The sequence below is a fragment of the Rhipicephalus sanguineus genome, chromosome 5 (assembly GCF_013339695.2).
Source record: "Rhipicephalus sanguineus isolate Rsan-2018 chromosome 5, BIME_Rsan_1.4, whole genome shotgun sequence".
NCBI lineage: Eukaryota > Metazoa > Arthropoda > Arachnida > Ixodida > Ixodidae > Rhipicephalus > Rhipicephalus sanguineus.
In genome coordinates, this window is record NC_051180.1 from 6,515,201 (window position 1) to 6,539,827 (window position 24,627).

The window sequence follows — 24,627 nt, forward strand, 5'->3', positions numbered from 1 at the left end:
CGGATAAAATTGAAATATGCCACTTGGGAACGGTGTTAGTATTACAGTAGGCTAATTTAATGGCCCAAAGAAAAACTTCAACGAAGGTATGTCCTTGAACTTGATTCAAATTGCTGGATTATTGCTAAATGTTGCATTTTTTTCAGTTTATTTCGGTTTTCTTTTCAAAACCTACTCTCACGGTTGCGCTGGGGTTATAATGTTTCGACGCTCAGCTCGCGGTCGGGCACTTAATCCCGGTCCTGAAAGGAGAACTTCCACGAGGACAAAATGCAAGAGAAAGATTAGAATAAAAGACACTCGTATTCTTATGGTGCATGTTAAATAACCCGAAACGGTCAACATCAAGCCAAAGTCTAATGGTACGACGTGATTAACGTTCAGATCGTGGTGTATATGCTTGTAAAGCTTCGGTACTGTGTTTATCAAACCTACAATAACGCTGATTCAGAAGACAGCGTCGAGAGATTCATGCGCGCTTCAACAGATGTTTAAATACGAAATTTTCAGATTTCGCTACGTCTAAGCAAACAACACCAGTGTACTATAAATGATGCATCGGTTATAAATTATAATTTACCTATATTATATCTCTAATAAATATATTTAAAATCCGTCAAAAATTTTCGAAGACTGAGGCACAAAACGGGCAGCCGCAAAATGCGTGTATCATTCGTGCACGATCCGATGTGTCTTAACTTTTGGGGGCCATTGACCCGTAAATCTATTGAACTGATGCGGCTGGTTTGAGATAAGGTGCTCGAGCAAACTGGTATGCTTTACAAAACTGCCCCGCCACGGTGGTCTATTGGTCATGGCGCTCGACTGCTGACCCGAAGGTCGCGGATCGAATCCCGGCCGCGGCGGCTGCATTTCGATGGAGGCAAAATGTTTGAGGCCCGTGTACTTAGATTTAGGTGCACGTTAAAGACCCCAGGTGGTCGAAATTTCCGGAGCTCTCCACTACGGCGTCTCTCATAATCATATCGTAGTTTTGGGACGTTAAACTCCAGATATTATTATTATTATTACTTCAAAAGTGCCTCATAAGTTCTCGATGGTTTTCTGGAAACTGCGTCTATTAATAAAACGTTCAACAAATAAAAACGTTAGTAACTCAGCAAGCGCCCCTTTCGTAAAGCTGCGAGACATCCTGGTAACTGCATCCTCAATGTTCCGCAACGTTTAGCTTGAGCACTAAGGCGTATAAATAAGGCGCATCACCGAGCGGCGTCCGCATAACGAGCATGACATCATGGCGTGGCGGTTTCACCGTGTTTTCGTTAGAAACAACGCACGCACAAGCACGCAAATCGCTTACATACGCACGAACAAGCTCGCACAGCAAAAATATATATGTGAAACGAATGCGCCATTCTTATAACGATCGAACCAACCAAAACCTGCCTTCGTCTCATGCATGTCTATCGGTAGATGTCGTTAGAGCCCAATTGATCGCCCCATCAATGTTGTATAGCACAACGCGGTACTTACGCACTAGTCGTCCTCTCAGATGAAGCAGCGAAGAGTAAAAAATCGTAAGTATCAGGGAAGCGGAAGTTGAGATGAGCGAAGGCGAGAGGACGGCATCATTTTCGGGAGCTCACAATAGCCCAAGAAGCCGGAGCTCTCAACGCCCATAATGCCGGCGCGGCCCGCGCTCCCGATATAATCAGTTCTTGCGTCTGAGTGGATGCAGAGCCCACGATCCTGGCTCTCAGTGCATCGTCTATGCGTACGAGCGCGTGCTGTGACCCTGATTGACTGGAACGGGTTTCAACGACCCTTTAGTGGCTTTCCCATTACTGGGGTCGTCGGGTGTTGCGACCTTCCTTCCTATTTCCACGCACGTACGCTTACTTCCATCCGAGCTGTTTCTTTTCTTCTCCTGCGCCTCTTCGCGGCACCCGTACCACGATTTCACCGTTTGTTGTTGTTGTTGTTGCTGCTGCTGCTGCTGCTGCTGCTGCTGCTGCTGCTGCTGGCTGCTGTTGTTGTTGCTGTTGTGTGCGTCGTCGTCGTCGTTGTTGTTGTAAACGACCAACTGTAGATTGGGCATGAATCGTTAGGCACCAGATTGCACCTTGTTATCTTCCTTTCACACTGGCACAGCTAGGCAAAAAAAAAAACGCGATTATGCTTTGCTCCAGAATAAACGGGAAGAAAGACATTTGGGTGCTGCGTTACATCGCAGGTTTTGCCATTGTCTCGGGTGCAGCATAACAGAGAGAAAAAAAAGGGGGAGGTAAAGGAAGGAAGGAAACAAAAAGGCAGAAGGCAGGGAGGTTAACCATAAAGCCTTAGGTTAGCTACCCTACACTGGGGGATTAGGGAAGGGAATAGAGAGAGCAGAGAGAGAGGAGGAGGAGGAGGAGGAGGAAGGCGAAGGAGGCAGTGAATTCACTGAGGACGGGCATGTGCGAAGGGGCGTAAAGGCAGGGAGGCAACAAGGGACGTGCCTGGTCGACTACCTTGAACTTGGGGAGGGGGAAAGGAGAGGAAACATAAATAAGAGAACTAAAACAAAAATGTTAGATAAATTCCTCAAAGGACGTTAATGCGAACGCCACAGACTGATGTTAGCGATATTTTAGAAGAATTCGTAAGCACCAGTCGCCTTCGACAAATGCAACGGGCTTTGGCGCAACACCAGAAAGCGCGGGCCAACGTCCTGGGATATTATCTCTAAAAGCGATCTCTCATCCAACCACATAGTGGAGCATCTTAGGATAGGCAGCGTCTCTGAATGTGATCGTTCTGTCCGAAGCCGCAAATGTTGCAAGGTGCGCTGCTGGCTATTCTATGAATGGATAGGCATTTGTACATGTGACGAACAACCACATGTGGCACAATAAACTGTCTTGCTACGGGAGAGTCGAGGTGGTCACACTTAGATGCAAGTCAGGGTCAGGAGAATGCAAACTAAGTTTTGAAACATCCTCTTGTAGGACTGTGGTGTCGTGAGCGGGTTATATAGTATGCGGGAGAAAACTAACTACTCGGAGATGGTAGCAGGCAAAAAAAAAGTACCAAAAAAATAATGCACTTAACGCACAATAAAACAGCTTACAGCGTAAGAGGCATATATTTTTCAGACTAAAATTTAGCTCGAATATTTTGGCATGCATCATAGGCAAAAGAACTGTAATTCGAAGTGTAACTCGAGAGAAGTTCGTAGTGTAACTCGAGGGAAGAGTACTACTCGGAAGAAGCGGCAAATACTAGAACAAAACATGCGCGTCAGAGTTTTAATTAGAACAACCATATTGAAGCTTGCAGCTTAATTATTCCTTACTTATTCTTACAAAAAGATGTAACGTAAACGAGTAACTATGCATACGGAGTAAACGACAGCGATCGAAGTTATTGCGTCTACACGTGTTGCTGAAGTAGACAGAAAAAAAAAAAAGAAATGCACGTAATGTATGTTACAGAAGACATGAAAGCCTCTGATGGGAATCTACTGTTAAACTGCCATGTATACACAAGGACGAATGACTGCGCGTGCACAAGTGTGCAAATTTCGTAGGCAAAGAAAATTCGAGGTGAGTGTTATTACCAAGCCCGAGCGAGGTAAGTAGGTTTAAGCGTTTACTCAGCGTTACTCAAGTTGAGACAAAGTAATTAGTATCTACGCCCAGATTACAGCTGGCGGCCGACAGCGCAGTTGTAGGTGGAGAGCAAGAAATAAATTTTAAAGAAACGTAACGATGAGGATAACAGTGCCATGAGCCGGGGAGGCGTAGCTGCACTGCATTTGGGTACGAAAGGCGCAACGCAGGAACACGTTATTTCGTGTCTAACGCGGGCGGGCTTACGCGCGTAGTTCTAGGAGATGTGGGCACTAATGTTGTAGTACGTCTGCAGCAGAGCTTGCGTGAGCACCGTCTCTCTGTGCAGTCTAGAGATTGCAAAGCGTAATCTGTCACGCCACAGCTTCGTTCGTATTATCGCCAGTTCACGCCGGAAAGCAGCAAGGGGTGCTTTTATCATCTTCATTATTATAACTATTATCGTTGTCGCACTGAGTAGCATTATTGCACTTCATCCACTGAAAGTAACATCTAAAACAGATATAATAAATAGAAGGTGTTAAACGCGAATTGTAAGATGAAGGCAGTTAAAGCAGTACATTAACGTGTTGCGCAGGTCCTAAGGTATGGCGCCAGGTTTGCTTACTTACGTGTGGGCGTGCGTGCGGTGTGTGTTTGAGAAATAGCTTCAACTTGTCAACTTGCGCATATGAATGTGGTCTACTCCATTGTAAACTCATGTAGGGGTGATCTTTCCAGATCACACACAAGTAGATCGTTCAACTTGAAATGCTAATACGCCGCCTATTGCTAATGTATAATAGCGCGGCTATTAGCTAATGACCAGTATTTAAAAGAAAAGTAACCGATGTACGCACTTCTCATAATAGTAAAACGTTCAGAACTCACGCGAAAGCAACTCCCGCAAATATAATCGCAATGGCTCGCATCTTGATTTCCATCTGCGCGGAGCCGAACACTCTGGTTGCTGTGACTTGCCACCATGTGTTTTTATGCACGCGTAGAGAGGTGGAGAGCGAAGTGCTTGCGTAAAAAGCGTGTAGGAAGAAAACAACTAGAAAAAGATCTAGAGAACGGTGGTGCTGGATTCCGAGCATCGCCGTTCCATGTCACTGCATAAAATTCAAACACAAAGGAATTCGCGCTCGAAAGATAAAATCAAAGGATGTCACTGAGAAACAAAAGTTACAAAAAGCGAATGCATTACTTATGATTGATGACCTCTTGCGGGCAGCGTAGATATAAAGAAAGGAAACCATCGCGATGAACGTGCGTGCAATGCCGGTAAACAGAAATGCACTGTGTGTCAAGAAGGAACCAAAAGGGACAACACGCGGCTATGTGGTTCGGATGAAAGGAAGATGACCATCGAAGCGCAAAATCTGCGTGGGCTGTGAGCGCACTAATACGGCACGTGTGGGAGATCTGGAAGCTGTGGTTCCATAGAGAAGAACGTATCCCGGTATGCACTGGTGCGTGTTTGCACGGTCTAGTTGTAACTGCGGCGCTAATGTTCTGCACACACACGCTCAGAAGTTGTTACAAAGGAAAAAAAAACTCCATTTCGTTCCCTTTGACGCAAAAGGAAATGAAGAAGAGAGCCTGGGAGCTGTCCTTCGCCCCCGTGTCACGCCCGTAAGAAATCGAAGAAACCCAGTAAACTGATCCTGTTTCACGTTCGTAATGGAGTGCTCTCGTCGCCTCTTCTTCTTTATTACGGTGATAGCGCTGCATCGATGCAGCAGTAACGAACAGGAATTCTGGCATCACTACGACGATTGTGAAACCGAGTCAATTTGATGCGATCCGCCGGTACTACTCGGACAATAATTCGCCGCGTCGAAGCCGTTATAATGAGACGCTTGCCTCGCTTACCATGTCAGACTGCCGTTGTATTGCACAGTCCTATAGCTATACACTCCGCAAATTACGTTTATCAGAGAATCTGCAAAACTAGCCGCTCCAATACGTGTAATTACACCTACATAAGTTACCTTTGTTTAGCCACTGTTTACGGATACTTTTGAAAAGTTATGTTCGCAAGTTACCTAGTACATCAGGGCAATATGGGATAAATCATAACTTTTCCACTGAATAAGTGTAATTCTGATATTTGTTTTGTTTTCATTACTGAGTCAGCAAACTTGATGCTCCTGCTTTCTCAATGTTTGCAGTATAGAGTAATTAATGAAGGAAAAAGGGATGGTCTTATTTAAAAGCTCTTTTCTACAGCCGACGCATTCCATTTTTTTTCTGATGCATAAAGTTTCCTCAATTCGACTGAACTGAAGCCAATCAAAAGTAGATATTCTTGAGTTCCATTGTATTAACAAACAGAACACACGAGGGAAGTCTATCTCTCAAACGTTATATGTTTCTTTCGACAGACATCGCCTGCGTTTCCTTTAAATATCGCTTTTTGGAGACGCACTCGAGTATATCTGTAATGCTGCCCGAAAAAAGCCACGACTGTCGGGAAGTGTGCACGGCAGAAGCAAATCCGCTGCTGAAACCGGAAGCGTTTCCGCTTCTGTTTGAAACGGAACCAGTTTGCGGAAGGAAAGTTTCGAATTATGGGTGGGCGTGGCCATGTATTCCATACTTCTATACGCGTTCGTTTCCACGACCCACGTCGCAGATTCGCTCGCTGGGCTTTACAAATTTTTAAATATCTTATTTACTGTGATGCGCGACTACAAAAAGTCGAGTAACGAACTTGTAACGAAGTTGTCACGCGACACTCGGGTTCCGATCAACTGGTCGTTGGGACTAGGAGAATATGGTGTTTCCCAAGCTGATTGAGAAGTCAGTGAGGTCGGTGGAAGTCAGCGAGGTCAATGGCCCGGGTTCTATCCAGAGCAGCCGAACACAAGTTAGGCTGAAATTTCTAATGGTGTACTGTTGTATGCCAAACAGCCAGAAGGGGTAGTATTTGATAAATGAGCCCTCCCCAATCTGACGCGGCTCGGTTTTGTATCGCGTAAAGCAGGGGTCTCAAACTCACCTCAGCTAGCGGGTCGCAGTCACGAAACTTTGTCCCGCAAGGGCGTGGACAGTGAATAAGGTTGAAGCTGGCGCGGGGTTGAACAAAATGTCACCTAACGCTTCCATTTGAAAGAACGCATTTCCCATATCCCATATATGGATCATTTCTGAAGGGGATTTGGCGTCAGGATTCCAGAAACTTATCGATACTCGTCGATCTCCCCAATGTCTCAATCTGGACGTCGATTTTGAAATATGGAGATTTGGTTCCAAGGTTATGTTTCAACACATGGTGACCGCATGGGCTGCCTCACGAAAAAAAAAAACCCGCTTGGGAACAGTCCAGTCTCTGTAGCTTACTCGATCAAAGCGTTATTAATCGCAATAGGCGAATAAATAATGCGAATGCCATTTGGCAAAGTCACAAACATTTTATTCCTTGTGAAGCCGCGGGCCTCTAGCGAAAAGTCCGTGAGCCGCGTGTTTGAGACCCCCGGCGTAAAGGATTGGTAAGTCCCATATCTTCACGATAACAAACAAAACTCAGGTCCATATGGCGAAGAGCCAGAAAGGAACTTAAAAAATCGATGCTTTCTGACTGATCTAGGCTTTATTCTTCCACGTTTTAGCGATAGGTGACGGATAATCAAGAAGCCGCTGACGTGCACCGCAAAAAAAAAAGAAAACTGGAAGAAATATTTCCGTCTTTTTTTTCAAAGTTTAAGTTATGTCAAAAAGCTATTATTGTACAGCAGCGGAGTAAAATAGCTTACGCTAGCTATTCATTAAGTATAGCCATTAAGTATAGGCTTTCTTAAAGCCCACACTATTGCCAGAACATGCCATGCATATTTAATGCTTATTACCAGCACACGTTGCAACGGAATAAGAAAGTAAACCAAGGGCTTGATTTTTGTTAGAATCATACGCTTCTGTTGGCTTCGTGTGAATGTGACTATATGATGAAAGCGACAGTTACGAACATCAAAACTTTGCTACAAGAGCCCCTTAGATCGTTCTTGCTTTAAATGTCAGCGATCGATCCGTTTGATTTCACGAACACACGAACACGAACGCTGTGAGCATTGTTCGTACGCTTCATCTTCTCACCTGCAAATTCTCATCATCATCGCTGAGCCCCGGCAGCGGGACTCAGGCTCGAGAGACAACAGAGAAAAGTCTTGCGGCCTGAATGTGGCCTCACAAGTGGTGGAGGATCTGGGTATCGATCTCTGTACCTGTCGCACAATACATAAGCGCACAGTTTGCCCAAGCGGCACAATAGTGCACCGCAAACGTACCGTGAAATGGTAATGTCTCATCAGCGCTCCCTTTTAAAGCAACTCGCAAGCGTCGATTTAACTGAGCACGGGGCATTGCAACGCGATTACTGTATGCGAATGCGTAATCAGAAGAACCGCGGTCGAGATCGAGCTCAGGTATTTATAGCACGCTATTGTTACAAAATCTCTGCGAAGTGGGTTTTTCGCGAGACTAAAAGTCGTATCATACTGTAAATGCCGATAAAAGTCATAATTGAAAAATTTACCCATTCTGGCTAATCGTGAAGCCTCTGAAAGTTGCTCCTATCAAGTTTGCAGACTACTATCCAAATAAGGCAACTGCATTAGCTAATGTGCTTGCGATAATCTTCCATTAGTTTACGTAACGGGCCGTCTGGAAACGCATTAAGGAATTGGTGCGTAACACTTCCCAATATAGTACCAGGCACATGCCGGTGTGACAAAAACTAAGCCTTGACAGAAAAAAAAGCCGAAGCAAACAAAAGCAGCCGTATAGCTCTATTTAAAATCATAGAGACGCCGCATATGCACGCGTCCGAAGCAACGCAGCTTCATAACATTGCGCTCTAAAGAAAACTATTCCTAATGTCTCGGTCAACCAGACCTGAAATAAATACTCACTGCAGGCAGAGCGCGCAACAAAAGCTACACACGTATGGCAGGTAGTGAGCACTGTGAGATGGAACACTGAAATTGCCTTTTATTGCCCATAGCGACTAAACGCAGTTGGCAAGTGTAAAAGTTGACACGAAGTGCTCAAACGGAAAGGTATCTCTGGTAATTCAATACGTCACATTCATATCAGTAACGAGCAAGTAATCATTGATACACGAATTCTGTGTTCCAGCTCATATCTCACGATGGTACATCATTATGTACCAATGGTTTGGTGGTCCCAAGGCGAGGCCGCCTAGTTTGGTTTTCGTTTAGCCAAACTTCACCCCTGCTCACGTATAATAGCCACAGAAGAACGAAGTCGGTTAAGAACTTCACGTTTTCGGATTAACGTACGCACTCCTCCATATGATGGGCAGTGCGTATGACGCAGCGTTTCACTGAATCGTCTGCAGGGCCACTGTATGTTAAAATACAGTTAAAGTGGTAAAGGTTGTCTTCGTTCCCAAGCGGTGCAAAGAGCTACAAGCGGACATGGAGGTGGCTTCCCCCACACGCTAAAAAGTAGTGCGGGAAGAAGAAGATACGAGACGTAGCAGCAGAGGATTGCGTGCTGGATGCCGAGCTTCAAAAGCTGTGTTCAGTGCCATACCCATGGTCCTCACGCGCACCGTTTGTATTTTCTTTTTGTTGGCGCTTTGTCCTACCTTCCTCGACCTTTCGTGACTAGCCCTGATTCAGTAGAGGTCGCGCAGGCGCAGGGGTGCGCCACCAGACAGCTTTCCTATTTAAATTTCCTTTGTGCACTTCTAAACATATGACCTCCAGGTCCTAAACGTGAGCTTTTGCGTACTCGGTTACTAAGCGCCCTTCAGTAAAAACTGAGAAAATGAGATGCCAGAAACTACGTCCCGTTCTTCGTTTTTTGATATCTGCTATGAACATGCATAAACTATTCTGTCCCACCTTTTTATATAGCTATACTGATACATTCAGTAGTGGTGTCTGTATAGATATATTGCGTATATGCATTGCACGCACAATCTATCTATACGTGCTGTGCATGGAGCTGCGATAACCACAGCACCACTTCGTAAGTGCTGGCCATTGGGTGGTCTACAAAGGTCTTAAATACAGCCAGAGATGTAAACTAGTGCCAGACAGCGGGCACCCCCCTCCCCCTCCCCCTGGCCTTCTTGTCGTCAGAAAAGTGCCATAGTCAACGGCTTCCACATTGTGCTGCCTTTTATCATCTTCATAGAGCAGTGCTCCTGAGCTGGGCGAAAGGATGAAAAATTATTGGGTCATGAACTTGGAACTTGACCACCTCCTATAACTCGGGTTATTCTTGCAACATCGACCGCATTTCGCAAAATATGTAAAGAAGGACGTGAATCAGCGCTGAGCTCACGGGTCAAGCCAGACAAGCAATACCCATCCAAGGCTTATAACTAATGGCCTTTCGTAAGCATATAAATCCGGAGATAAAAGTATGAGGCACGGTGGTCCAAAGTACGGTCCAAAGTATAAGGATGGCTCTTACGGAACAATTAATAACGAAATGAAATTGTGAGTCTGGCGAAAACGCCGACGACGAAGCAGAGACTGCTGCTGGCTTTCTGACATAGCACGGTTGCGAGCAATGCCGCTAATGGCAAATTGAGTGTGATGACCTTCGAATCTGGCCGAGTAACGCTATACAGTACGAAATAATAAAAACAGAAAACGCATTTCATACCGTAACGCTATAAGAACAAACAAACAAAACAATTATGGCGATCTGACAATTACTGCTTTTCGTAACGGCTAATGAGCAGGCGAAAACCAAGTGATAAAAACACTCGTGGCTGCAAGACAAGCGATACTAGGCGGATGTGTGCCTAGGACGACGTTCCTTTCTTTCTGTCTTTTTTTTTTTACTGCAGAGAAGTTACGTAGGCAGCGTATCTGTACAGGATGTCCCAGCTAACGTTCGCCGATATGTGGTTTCTTTTACTTTTTAGTTATTTTTTGTCTGATTAGCCACGTCACGCACGCCACAAACATAGGAATAATAACTGTTGCGGTTTTGTCCCAAAACGATGATATGAATATAAAGACGCCGTAATGGAGGGCTCCGGAAATTTCGATAACCTGCGGTTCGTAAACGAGCGCCTAAATCTAATAAGCCCACGGACCTCTATAGCACTTTGCCTATAGCTTTTTCCCGCGATCTTCGGGTAAGCGCAGTCGAGTGCCATAAGCACTAGATCACCGCTGCGCGTGCACAAGCATATTTTGTTCGTGAAAGTGGACAGATGGCCAACGCGGTATAGGTCTAAGAACCGCACATTTCGACATGTCTTAGGTGGGACCCTTATACGTCTCCACGCAACTGCTGACATCTTGATGCCATAACTAGAACACTTACCATTGAGAAGCGCATCGCGAAGCCACATGCAGTGAGATTGACTGCCAAAAGGCGCCCTTGCCCTTCTTCTCACTCTTTCTTTGCGCAAGCTACTAAAACCGGTCGTTCATGCGACATTCTGTTTGTTCATCTTACGCTACAATACGTGGTGACGGTGTAAACCACCCGTACGAAGCATTTCACGAAGGGCCGTTATGCCGTGCGCGATATCCTCGGCTAGTGCAAATAGCACATAAATTCTTTAGCACCCCGCTTTAATGCACATGCATCTAGTGTGACATTGCCGTATGCTTCTTTTCGTGCGCGTAGCAACGTGTGCAAGCTCCGCCTACTGAAATGCAGTTGACAGTTGCGGTTGTGTTGGTTCTCTTTTCTGTGTGTTTGTCATGCATTGTTTTTTAGGTTTAAAGTTCTCTCTGAAAAGTTAGGCATATTCTATAGTGTGCGAAACTTCTACGTAACTTCAGAAACATCCAACTAAATTCAGGAAATCGAGCTCTCAGCAAGGATAAGCGCAAAGCGGGACGAATAGCAAGTCACACTACACTGAGGTGCCGCCCATGAATTTTTGATAACCGAGAATAAGAACTATCCACATAGAAACGACAGCTAGGGGTGCACATTCGTTGCATATCTCCCGCTTCGCTACACCCGAGCCATTCCCGCGTTTTGTTTTATTTATGCCAACTACAGTTCTTTCGTAATTAGCAATAAAGGCCTTCTTTTTGCGTAATTCGAAGCAGCGCTTGGTCGGCCGTTTACGCAACGTTCGCTTTCACTGTTGGACTGGCGCGTTAGCTAAGCTGTACCGCACGAAGAGTCGAGGTGTCGTGCTCGAGAGCTATTTGCAGAGTGCCTTCGTGACGGGTAAATGAGGCCTAACAAATGCGACTTGACGTCAAGACAGAACAAAGGCCCTCACCTTATCTTCCAACCGTAGAGTCTAAGGTGGCACTGGCGTTACTCAAGAAGGAACGGCATGCCAGTGTGTCCGTCCATAGATGAGCGCACTCACACAGGAAAAAAAAGAAAACAGGAAAGCCCCTATAGCTCACGTGAAATACTGCCACGCCTGCAACACAGTGTGTTGTAAGCAACGACCAGACAAGGAAAGTATTTTTTTCTTTCTAATTATTTGCTCAACACCCTTCTCTTTTCTTTCTTTGCTTTAGGGAAAAAAAAAGAAACCCGTGAAAAAATTGTTGAGAGGGACAGCCGAAAATAACATTACCGTTTTATCCAGAGTTCGAAAGTATAAAAGTAAAGGTGCGGCAGAAAGATGGCGTTCAACCTCTTCTTCTCGTTCGCCCGAATTCTGCCACCCGTTGCGTAACATCTGCCTCGGCACGTATACGTGTCAGAAGCAAGGTTTATGGCACTGTAAGATCACCATATTGCCCCTTGGCCGTGTTAAAAAAACAAAAAAACGTGCGTGTGCTGCACAGGAGAGACAGAGACGGTGTAGAAGGAAAAAAAAAGCGGTAACGGGATAAGAAACGTGAGCGATTCAAAGTGAACAAGGTCACGCACGAACGTCTGGTTACTGCACCCAGAATCGAGCAAAGTCATAAAGAGAAAAAAAAATATGCATCGTTGAACGTGACGCCATGCTATGGAAGTATAGGGTGGGACTGGCACTCTACAAAAAACACAGGCAAGAAGTGTCATTGCCATAAATCGGCATGTGCCCGTGAACGTGGATACAACGACCTGTGCGACCTGCAAGGGAATTCCCCTCGGGGAACAAATCTGGGACGTCGATATGCGGAGAAAACCAAATGAAACGCACCTTGAGAACATAACTGAATGAAGGAAGCGAGAAATATCAAAAGAAGAAAGAAAGAAAGAAAGAAAGAAAGAAAGAAAGAAAAGAAAGAAAGAAAGAAAGAAAGAAGAAAGAAAGAAAGAAAGATGTCCGAAGATAACTGAAAGCAGCTTACGAGCTTCGCGCGGATTTTACAGTGCCAGAGATTGTGAGCCGGTGGGTTCATGTACTTTCATTCCTTAAAAAAAGAGAGAGAAGAAAAAAATGAAAAAAAAAAACACGACCGAATATTTCGGAGCGCTGCCTTCCCCTGGAAATATGCCACAAAACTTGAGCCCGTAAGCCTGCTAGTCTCCAGATGCTACTTATAGAGAGGACCGTGCTATCGAGGCACGAGCATCATCGCTATTGAGGTGCGAGTACTGTTTGCCTACAGGCTGGAATATAATAACCACGACCACAAATAGAGCAGATGCCAAGAAAACTCGGCGGAAATGAAGTTTGCCTGGGAGCATGGCCTTGAGATCTCGAGAGGTGTTCACAGCAGCCGCTTTGCGATGAGAAGAGAAAGAATTCAAGGCCTTCGTTCACATTCACACACACAAAGAAAAAAAAAAGAAGAAAAGAGAGCTTCCACATAGTTTGTAAGAAAGAATATCAGCCAATCCTGACGCAAGAAATATCGTGAGAAAAGCCGGCTTGCCAACAGCAAATGGCACTTAGGAACGGACAACTTTGTGAATTCGGCCTCAGAGGTGCTGCTGAACTTATATTCGGGAACATGTCAAGTCTTTGTTACTTGAAGTGATGTGGAGCCTCCCGTTCAGTATAGTTTCTCGCAGCTCCTGTGCTTGCTTTGAGGCGTTTCGTCCAGATTAATTGATTAAAACTTAATTAATTAACTTGCGAGCTCCTAACGACTAACGACTTTTCGAAGCAGTTACTATAAGTTGCGCTAAATGAAACCGTACTCAAAGCTGACGGAGCGGCTTTACATACGTTAACTTTGTAATATTGAACGTAGCCTCAAAAGACCATGGCGCTGTTATAGCGCAGAAAAGCATAGCGCTTCAACTTATTACTATATGAGGAAATTCATGGGCGCCTATGTAATATATTAAACTGAAATAGTTGCAGTTCTCGATCGGATAAATTTTTTGAGCGTTAATTATGCTCAAGAAGTTTGTTTAGATACCTTCGGAACTAAGATTGCGAAGGTATCTAAAAAAAGAACAATAATTCAGAGTGAGTGAAACAAATATCTGTGTCCAACTAACTCAAGCATGCGTATACTTGTGCTTGAGTATACCTGATACAATGTCAAGTACGTACCTACAAATAGTACTGACGGAGCTCTTCGCAATGCATTGTGATCGCGACCTTCTCATTAGCAAACCAACAATGACGACGCGGATGTATTTTACTTGACGTTGGGATGTGTTCTCCGCTATGCGAAACTCATTTGAAGCGTTTGAGTTTCAGTACTGCGGCTCTTGGCTTTCAGTTACAAGGATTTATCGATTGCAAACCCCGTTCCGCACGGTTCTTAATAGCCGCGAGTGCGACGGCAGAATGTTGAAACTTCCCTAACAAGCTCTTCTCTGTCCCTTCCGTTTCCGGACTCCCGGTCTTACTATCGATACCGTACTCCGCTTCATGCTGAGTCGTGCCGGGCGAGTCAACCTGATCTTGTTCCTGCAAGCGGATGTACGGTGTATTTCCAATCGAATTTCGAGGAACGACACAGAACGTGCCCAGGAACTCACGGGATCTTCCTCCTTGACTGAGAGGAGTTGGAAAGAGGGTTGGTGGAGGGCGAGGCTGTTTCCAGAGTCTTTACAATGTTTAGGTGCGTGCTTCTTTTTGCTTTCCCAGTCTCTTCTTCTTCCTCGTTCTGGATTTAGTGCTCTACTCATTATTTTTTTCCTTTTTCTGACCTGCGAAAAGATTAGATTGGAGACATTCCTCGCACGCCGCACGAAACTGAATTACGAATGAGTGTTTGTAATATATACAAACTGCATTCGTGAAATCCGTCAGAGTGCGGGGCTAAATCAGTTTCTATCACTCTTAATCAGGTCCCGCTTAAAATGCTAGATATAGCCAGGAAACCGGACATTTTCGTCTCGTTTCGTGGATATTGCCAGCAGTTAACCGGGACATGATTAAGAGAGTACACAACACCACAACATGCACTGTCACCACCATACGTTGCGGCAAAAATTGATTCGCCACTCAAAACATTTTCATTGTTGTGCTACGCCACAATAATGGCAGGAATTCGGTTACGTCATCGCATTTTTAAACTTTAATGTATGCGCTACCTAAATGAAGCAATGAAAATCTCGTTGGATCCGTCCTTAAATATATTTGTATGTATTAAAAGATGTTAATTCAAGACAGATTCAAAATTTAAGGAGACCATGCTCCCTTTGTGTCATTTAACTCCGTTAGCTGCACGAACATTGATAATGTCCGCGGTCAGCTGCTTATTCTATGGAGTGTCAGACACACATTGATAACACAAGGAACAGAAGTATTGAACTGGTCGCGTGTTGCGTAAGGAGATATCAGTGGAAAGATGCTGCGACAACTTTTTTCGTCTAAACACTGAAAAATTGTCTTCAGCTGGCCAGACTTTAAACTCGTTATGTTGGGGCCATTCTTTTGCTCCAAAAATTAAAAAAAAGGACTTGTTTATTTCTGGTCTTTAAACGTACACTTTAATTAAAAGGTTATTCCATTACTTTACTAAGTTCAATATGTCAAACTGATTTGAAGTGGACGCCAAGTTAGTTTGTATATCTTCAATCTAAAGCCGCAATTCGCATTTCTAAATTACGAGTACGGTGACTTTCTGTTTTTTTTTTTAAATTCTCGAGAAAGCTTCAAAGTTCATATCTTATATTCGGCGTAACTTATCTCCTCGATCCAACGCACCTTTAGCAGAACGGCTTTGTTGCAAACTGTATATTGTTTCATTTTTTAAACCTTAGGACCCCCCCTCCTCCTCTCTCTATCTCTTTTTTCTTTCTTTCTTTTTTAGACTTGTCTTCTTAATTCGGAATCGTCTACTATAACGTTACAGCAAATATTACGCTTTTGACTAAAGAAAAATTTACGGCTTCCGGGAGCGAAGTTTTTACCGCGTAAGCAGTTCGGAAGCACTCGACACTTCTACAAGTTTTCTTCGCCGTGTTCTTTACTATTATGTCTTATATTTTTGCGACTTTGAAGACTTTCTGTTACTATGCGAAAGTAGGCGCGCAATGCGAAATTATTTCCCCCCGACGGGAAGGTGCTGAACGAGCAATATTCAAAGTTAGGACGACAGAAAGATAAAAATGGAGATATTTTTCGAGCAGCAGATGGACGTAAGGAAGTTCGGTACGAATAACTGCACTCAGCAGAGCAATAAACGTAGCCCTTTATATCACCTGTGACACCTAATATAGACATGGTCAGCAAGTTTCAACAAACTGCCTTGACTTTTCTTTTAAGCGACGTAAGAGTTAGACAACACTTGTGCATAAGAGTTTTTGTGTAGAATACTACCTATTTATACATATACTATCACACAGCCGAGCCGCTGTCAGGTTACTGCATTGGTCACCAGTGCCCCCACGTCTGATATTTTGTCTTTTTTTCCTTTATAAGTAAAGATACCTTGGTGGGTGTTACGGCTCATAAAATTATTCTCCCCATTGCGTGATCTTAGTAAAGTTCCCACGCCGCTGACTTAGCGAAGTACCGATTTCCAACGTATGTAACTGGTACGAAGCAAAGTAACAGAGCGACACGAAGCCCTACTTTCTCAAGGAACGACGCACAATTATTGCCTGTCCAAAGAGTCCTTTAGTTTGCCAAAACTTACGTTCCAAGCATAATGCGATGTTCCGATACCAGCTTTGGACACCTTATGAACTCTACCAGACGAGCCAGCAGACAACATCGTCACGCTTTCGTTTAATTCGCTGAGAACTGTAGGACCCATAATCCCTAACCACATTTAGAAAAAGAAAACGACCAGTAGATTTATATTAATGATAACGAGAATCTTTTAAGTTTATTATCTCGAAACGCGTCTCTCTTATACGACAGCTAGAACGAGTAGCTTAAACGACTTTCGGCGCAAACGGAGCAAGCACGTACTTGCGTAGCAATTAATGGAAGCGTTGCAACGAGAGAACATGAAAAAGGACAAGCGTGCTGGGCTACAGCACGAGCTAACAGACGAGGAAACAAAAGCATCTCTCCATCGCAAGGTAAAAGAGAAAGAACAAAGATGTTGCGAGCGACATCCGCGCTGTTGACTCACGAATGAGGGCCGAGAAAAGAGAAGCGGCTGGAGCGCCTAAATGTGCGACAGCTGCTGTAAGAGCACCGGCCACGGTGTTGTCTCGCGCACCTTCCCTTTGCTTCCAACGGAGGCAGGTTCGTTTGCTTGGGCGGCCCTGCTTTGCCAGCGTGAGCGTCGGCGTAATCAGATTGCTGCATAATTAACGTCGGCTCCGCAAAGCGGGATCTGAGGCCCGCCAGTTCGGTGGCAAATGCGTAGAGTCGCGATCACTCGAGCTGTTTTGGTCGTTTGCAAGCGTGCGTACACTCTAAGAAATTTTACACCCTTAAGGGTGTATTTTTTTGTCCCATGGGCAACACCCTTTTAGGGTGTTTAGAAACACCCTAAACATAAGGTGTTTAGAAACACCCCTTAAAAACGTAGGGTGTAAGGACAGATTACACCCTACTTTAATAGGTGTTTATGAACACCCCTAAACTATGGGTGTTACAATAAGTTACACCCGTTCGAGTGGGGTGACACAAAAACACCCTTGAAAGGGTGGCTGTAAGAGGGGGAAGCACACATGCTACTTCTTCCCAGCCAGCCCCTTGGGGCATTAGACATCAGCGTGATCCGATCCCTTCAGGTGCAGCTGAGAAAGAATTCTCCTGTTAAGGAGATGATTTAGAAATGCGCAATACCTTGATAAAAATGGATTGATAAAAGTTTCAAAAACTGCAGCAGTGCCCATACCAGTGTGGCTGTATATAGTCGACTTTCTTAGCGCTGCCACCCAACAGCTGTAGCTGATACACGAGCAGCGATTCTCCATAACTCACATAACTCATGCGACACGATAAGGACTCAGAATGACGCTTTGCTCAGCAGGCTTCCATTTTCTCTTTTTTGGGAAAGCACATGAGTGAAGTAAAAGACTGTGCACATTGCTGCAATGATGAAACTTTTCCCGCCTACTCAAAAGCAATGGATTGCGGCTCTAACAAAAACAGGTGAGCAATCTGACTATGGCGTGCATGTTACAGCTCATACTGAATGCCATAATATGCAGGAAATACGTGTAATAGGGATGGTTTGATCACAACCGCACTGCAGAAACATGACCTGCATCACAGCAGTAGAATGAAATTTTACATAGGCGTGCTCAGACAAATTTTAAGGTTTATCCCTTTCCAAGCAAAAACAACAGAATCATTGGTAATTGAATGAAATATGAGTATTTATTTGTTTTAAGAGAAATCGTTGCAAAACTAAAAGATTGTCATAAAACTAACAAATTCCAAAACAATAGTCGATACACTGATTTTACTGACAAAGTACTGGCAGTTTTGTTATGCTAAAATTTCAACAGCAAATGATCTAAGTTACTATACATGCTGCAAAAAAGTCACAAAGCACTGAGTCAAAAAGACCTGTGAGAACATGCTGAAAATCCGCAGGAACAAAATGACTCATAACATGTCACAAGAAACTGGAGCAAAAAATAACTTGAAATGAAGTGCCAGTATCACTACAGTAATCTTTTCTGTATATTCAAAAAGAAATAACTACACATTACATGATGAAAAGATTACTTTGTATAAACTCGATTTTGTCACATGTGTCACATGTACCACACGCGATAAAACTGAATTTATACTAACAGTAATATTTTCATCATGCAATGAGTAGTTATTTCGTTTTCAATATATGTTTTTTGGATTTTGTCCCTGCGGAAGCTAAGGCCTATTTTGTAGCTTTTTTGAAAACGTTCAACAGCTTAACAACTGGTGTTCTTGGTGAGGTTGATCGCTGACCGAGCAGCCATTCCACGGTCACAAGAACGTTGAAGGCCTTCCGGGCGTACTCTACGTTCAGGAGCCAATGTGCTGACATCAGTACAAGTACCCTTTCTCACCGTTCGACATACGGAACATGAGTTCTTTGTCTGCATGGAGCGAAAGGTTCCTTGCATATGGAAGATCAGCCCCATCGTACAAAATACAGGGTGTTATTCGAACGCTCCCTCCCTGCAAAAACAGTAATGAACTAATTACACACTCAGTACATTACTTAGCAGTTGTTGCAGCTTTTCTTATCGTATTTTTTCATATCTATTAATAAAATTTTTCTATCCTGAAAGAAGGATTCACACTCCCAAGCTCTACAACTCAGTAAAAGAGCATTTCAATTTAAAGAACGAAAACAATGGATGGCTGGTGTTACATTTAACAGCGTGTAATTGTGAGCCCTTCTTAAGAATAGAAAGGTTTTAAACTAAACTAAAAGAGTGAACTAACGAGATCAATAATATAAGCGGCAAAAATGGGCAAGCAGGTAAACGGATATGCATGCGCTAGGCTCTTGTCTTTAACAGATAGAGAACTGACATTCGTGATAGTGAAGAAGAGCGAGTTATAAGTTTTGTGTATCTTTAAAAATGATACATATCTCAGCCCATGGCATTTTGGTGCAGCGTGTAAGCAGAACTTGTGTATAAATTTGTTCCTTGGGTGCAATAAACTATGTTGTTGAAAATTAGTACACATCTTTCTTTGTTAATCCTTGTGCTGTTTCTGCACTAAATGTTAATTACTTTATTATCCTACGCATAAAGCCCAAAGGGCGCATGCTTCATGGGAAACATCATCTTACCATCTTCGCCTTCTTGTTCCTTCGGAGTTTGTCATCCAATTCCCTTGTGGATGTCTTCTTTGTGGCAAACTTCTGTCTATTCTCCTTTAGGCGCTCATCTCCTGTCATATGCCTCCTTGCATTCTTGAATTTGTTTCCGAGCGCTATCTTCCACGAGTCCTGATAATGTTAGGTAGAAAACAGAAACTTTACTAGGTCTTTGTAATTAATGTTCACTACCTACTCAGGCTAAGAGAACAAAGTCACCTTGTTTACTTAATGGCCTACAGTATCCTACATGTCACCAATGTAAATTTAACTTGGGCAGTTTACTTGTCTTACATTCCTACATTAACTACTTATGTCTTATGCCTTACATTAACAGTAGTTTAAAGACCATAAATGCATGGCACACATAAGAGAAACAGAAACTTCAGAAACTCTATGCTGATGAACTGGCTTTGTAACGTTTGCTAAATACCAAAATAGTGTATACTGTAGATTAACATGTAGGAATTGCAAAATTTTAAGAAGTCTTACATTTCCAGTCCCTATCACATCTGCCAGGTTTAGATACTTTTAAGAGTGATTCTCTTATACGGTTCAGTACGTTCGATGCCCGAAGCTTCTTGAAGATCAAGAGAGCTGCTCTTCAGGCCCCTATAACAAGTGATAGCATACTGTGTAGGTTGCGCAATACTTTTTCAAGTACGTGTCGTAAGGTACACGAAAGAAAAAAATGCAGCTGTCATGATTTGCACAAAAGTGAAACTTTGATTACCTGCTCTTCAGCATTCTCAACGTCACATGTCGATGATGACGAGCCATCCAGAGGTGGGCGACTGAAAGGCAGCCAATTTAATCTTTGCCATGTGTGGTATATCATCACCAGGGCCAAGGTCGACGTACTCATCAAAGTTCATGTCCATAACCTATGTAAAACATTCTTAATTTTGCTTCCAGCTTTGTCACAAAATCAGTGCGTCAGCACACACACTCGTTAGTGCATAATGCCGTTTGGCACAATCATCAGAATATATACGAGAAGAGAAACATCACAAAGTATCAGGGCGCGAACACTTGAAACTTTCGAATAACCAATCAAATGGTGCTCTATTCAACGTTTTCATGTCAACCCGTGCTAGGGCCGTAACCGGGGGGGGGGGGGGGGCAGAGAGCAACCGGTGCGAGCGCACGAAAGGAGACTGTATGGTTCTATGCCTGTCCGGAAATCAAAACGAGTAATAATCCTTCGTCTTATCGCCAACGAGACGGAGTTAGTTTTCCGAGTCCCCAAAACACGAAACGCAACCACGGCGGCATCGTTCGTGTAATTTAGCACCGCATGGAAACAGGTGTAATCGCGCCCCGGCGAGCAATAAACGAGAGAGTAACAAGCGGTCACCCTTTTAAAAAGTTTAGAAAGCACACAGTCGGCTCGAGAAGCGATAACCGCCCGAAGAACTCATCTAAAAGCACCGCGCGCGCGCTCGAAAGCGCAGGCGGCAGCGGCGTGCCGCTGTAGAAAAAAAAATATTAATAAAAACAAAGAAACATCGGCGCATGAAAAAAAATTCTACGTACTTCCGCAGTGTACATGCCAAGAAAGAAAATAATCGGAAAAGGTGCGCATTTTGAACATACAGGCAATGACGTGCCTCCACTGACGTAAAATATAAGCAAACACTACGTACTGCCTTTCTTCGAAGCGCGAATTGAACTAAGTACGTTGCGGCAATTAGAAACTAAGCGCATGCTAGCGACGTTCATTTAGCGACACAATCACCTAGTTTATCGCTGAAATCCCGCACAGCAATGCCAAGGAGTGCATCTTTCACACAAACACTTTACGTTTCACTCAGGATCTGAACACGAAAACACTCACGTACGTACGTACCTGAAAATCTAGACGTAGACAGCGCGACGAGGTTTCCCAAGATGGGGCACACCGCAATGGCTTGTTTAAGGTCCTCAAATGTGCCAATGCTCAGGGTGTACGGCCTCTTCATGTGAAGGTGAGGCTCGTCGACCAAACATTTCACGTGTCACATTCTCGCTATTTGAAGGCAAAGACCGCAGTGGCAACAGGCAACCCGCGCGATTCTTTTATCGAAAGCGTGTCCTTGCGTGTCAGCGTATATGCCGCACGTGTATCCGAACATCCGCGCGGCGCAATCAGCGACGCCTAGCCCTGGCAACACGAAGCTCTGCACATGCGCATTGATACTTATTGCCGTGAGCTCTCAAGTGTATGGAGAGAGTCTGGTGAATCGGCGAAGCAGTGACGTCACGCCTTGGTGATGACGCCGGAGATATCATGGCGCTTCTGACGGCTGCGCGGCTACAGTGTACTAGCGCGGCTGCGCTGAGTTAAAATGGGCAGTGTCTCGTACGCCCAGGGCGCACGAGACAAAATGTGGCAAAAGCGTTCGGCGCACCCATATAGCCGCTTAAACTGGCTTGACTTGGCTTGAAGTGTATAAATAGGTGGCGGCAGAGTAGCGTTAAGGCCTTCAGCTACCGTAGTTCAGGCCCGTTTTGTGGCTTGCGTGGTAGGCGTGGCAGAGGAGGCACTACGTACTGGTGTTGGTTTTGAGTTTGAGTTAAATGTTAAAGAACCGCGTCTGACCGTGGGGATGTGGTCGCGTTGTGTGTGTTGTAGAAGTCGTTGCGAGTCGTTGCCGCTTTTGTTCCCGCGATCTCCCCGTGTTCAGTGGCCACTTCCAAATCTATAAGCAATGATAACGAACTGTACGAGCTGAGATAAAGGCCATGTGTTACGTGATTGTGTGAATGTCGTGTGAGCACCACCTTGTACTGTGGCGTACGTGTTAATGTGTGGTAAGTGCGTGCTTTGCGTGGATCGATCGCTTACAGTTGGAAAGTCCATTTGGGCGAAGGTACTTGAACCATCACTTTTATTAAGTTCCGTTTTGCGTAACTGTGCGAGACAGATACGGAACTGCAAAGTTGGAAGCGACGGGATGTGAGAAGGCGTTGCTGTCACCGATGATGACAATCGGTTTTCTGAGCAGTGTCTATTTACGTAGGTGCATGCAAAGTACAAGGAAGTAAACGGAAAAATTTATTGCTGGGAGCTCTAGTATTGTTCAGCTTAAATTGCCGAACCTAGACGTCTTTCTAAACGTTAACATGCGAGCACAGCCGTGTCATGCGGCAAAGCGCGCGCAGAGTTTTGCGGTAAAGCATACTTAGTGCGCGCGCGCGCGTGTGTGTGCAAAACGGAAATCCAGCGCTGTCATTAGGACTCGTGTGTGCCTTAATTATACACGCGCCGTCCCCTGCTTCATTAGTGGCGATGCGGCGGACAGCACCGCCACCTTTGGAATGAGCCTATAACAATTTACCTGTAAAAAAAAACATTTTGTGGCAAGCGTTGGCAGTAAGCTTCTGGTTCATTGTATAAATAGTTCAAAATTGTTGAATGGCCCCCTTTAAATAAATGCAAAATACCTGTGATAGACTCCAGTGGTTACTCCAGATTTTGCGCCTTCACCGTATAAACTCCGAACTGAAACTGATAATTAAGGAAACGTACACTCAGCATAGCGATGAGCAACTTTTTGAAAAGCAGTGGCTTATGGTTTCTCACTTTATCGAGTTTTCGAGTAATCAAGCTAAATAGCTATTAACGAATGGTCTAGAATTATAGGTGCAGTTTGTCAAGGAGCCAGTTTAGCTTTGGCAAGCTGCACTCTTGCATTTATAAAAACCAGGCTGTGCCAGAACTAAAAGCAAGGTGGTTTCAGCAAACTTATAATGATCTTACCTGATAGCACGTGTTCAACATCTTACAGGGCTGCTTATTGTTGGCAAGATGGAGTGGTAATTAGGCATATGCCTGTCATCATGTGTGAGATGCATCGCATCCCTGCATGATCTTCCAAGTCTTAGAATGGCTATGAAGGGGATGCCCATAAAATTTCTTGCTGGTATGAGCACGCAGCAGTACTATTAAAGCATCTGTTTAATGAGGTTAGCACCGGGGCTAGCAGGTATCTTAAATAAACTGGTCACTTAGTAGCACCCCAAGGTCAATTATCATTGGGTTCACATTTGGAGATTTGGGATAGGCCTTGAATTCATCTTGCTCATGAACTACCCGAGGCAATGCCATTCAAATTCCTCAATATCCTGTTCACTTTTCATTCCAAACCGCATATGTTGGGCATGCTAGCCACGTATGAAAAGCGTGTCTTACCATATCAATCCGCTCATTCCAAGCTAGGTCAAAAGACGGCATCCATCACCCATTTGTTTTTCGTCATGTTTTAAGTAAATAATGTTGAGCCACAAATCATGGAAATCAAGTCGGATGAGATTGTACTTAAAGCAGGTATCCCCCTCGGACGTTTCAAACTTCTGTTTGCAGATTGCTTGTTTCGTAAGCTTCGCAGTACTGTGTTGAGAAACGAAGCACCTAGTTGTCATACCCTATCATACGATTTCGCACAGTCTGAAGAAATTAGCTAAACGTTCCGAAGTGACGGGTAGTTTTCCAAAGGCTAGCCAAAAGTTGGCTAGCCCTTGTTGCCTTCATTACCACAATGGCAAACCCAAATGATGTGGTTAAACGTTTGAGGGATATGAGACGAATCTGTCCCACTTTTCTTCTTCAGTAAAAGCGTGCTCCGCAGCTGTTTGTTGCCATCAGAGATATTGTGCTGCTGTGGGTCAGAAGCATTTAGAAAACGAGGAAAAAATATTTCACACGTTTACAACACGTGGTATCGGGTGGTGCGTAGAATTTAAATTCGTTTGCTTTGTAGAAAGTTTTTAAAATTTCGTTCCATGCATGCAAATAACCTGAAGTTCTAGATTTATGGAATGGTTCTCCTTTTCGAATTTTGAGAAAAACAAGTTTCAGCATGGAATCTATGGATTTTTGTTTGATAAGTGTAGCAGTAAATTGGGCAATAATCATGTTGAAGCGTACTTTAACGAAAAATGAAGCAGTTCCTTGCTAATCCTAACTACATAACAGGTACGCATAAATGTGTTTTCAAGATTGAGGGTAACTATTACATCATGAGACAACGTCTTATAACGGAGAAGGCCCT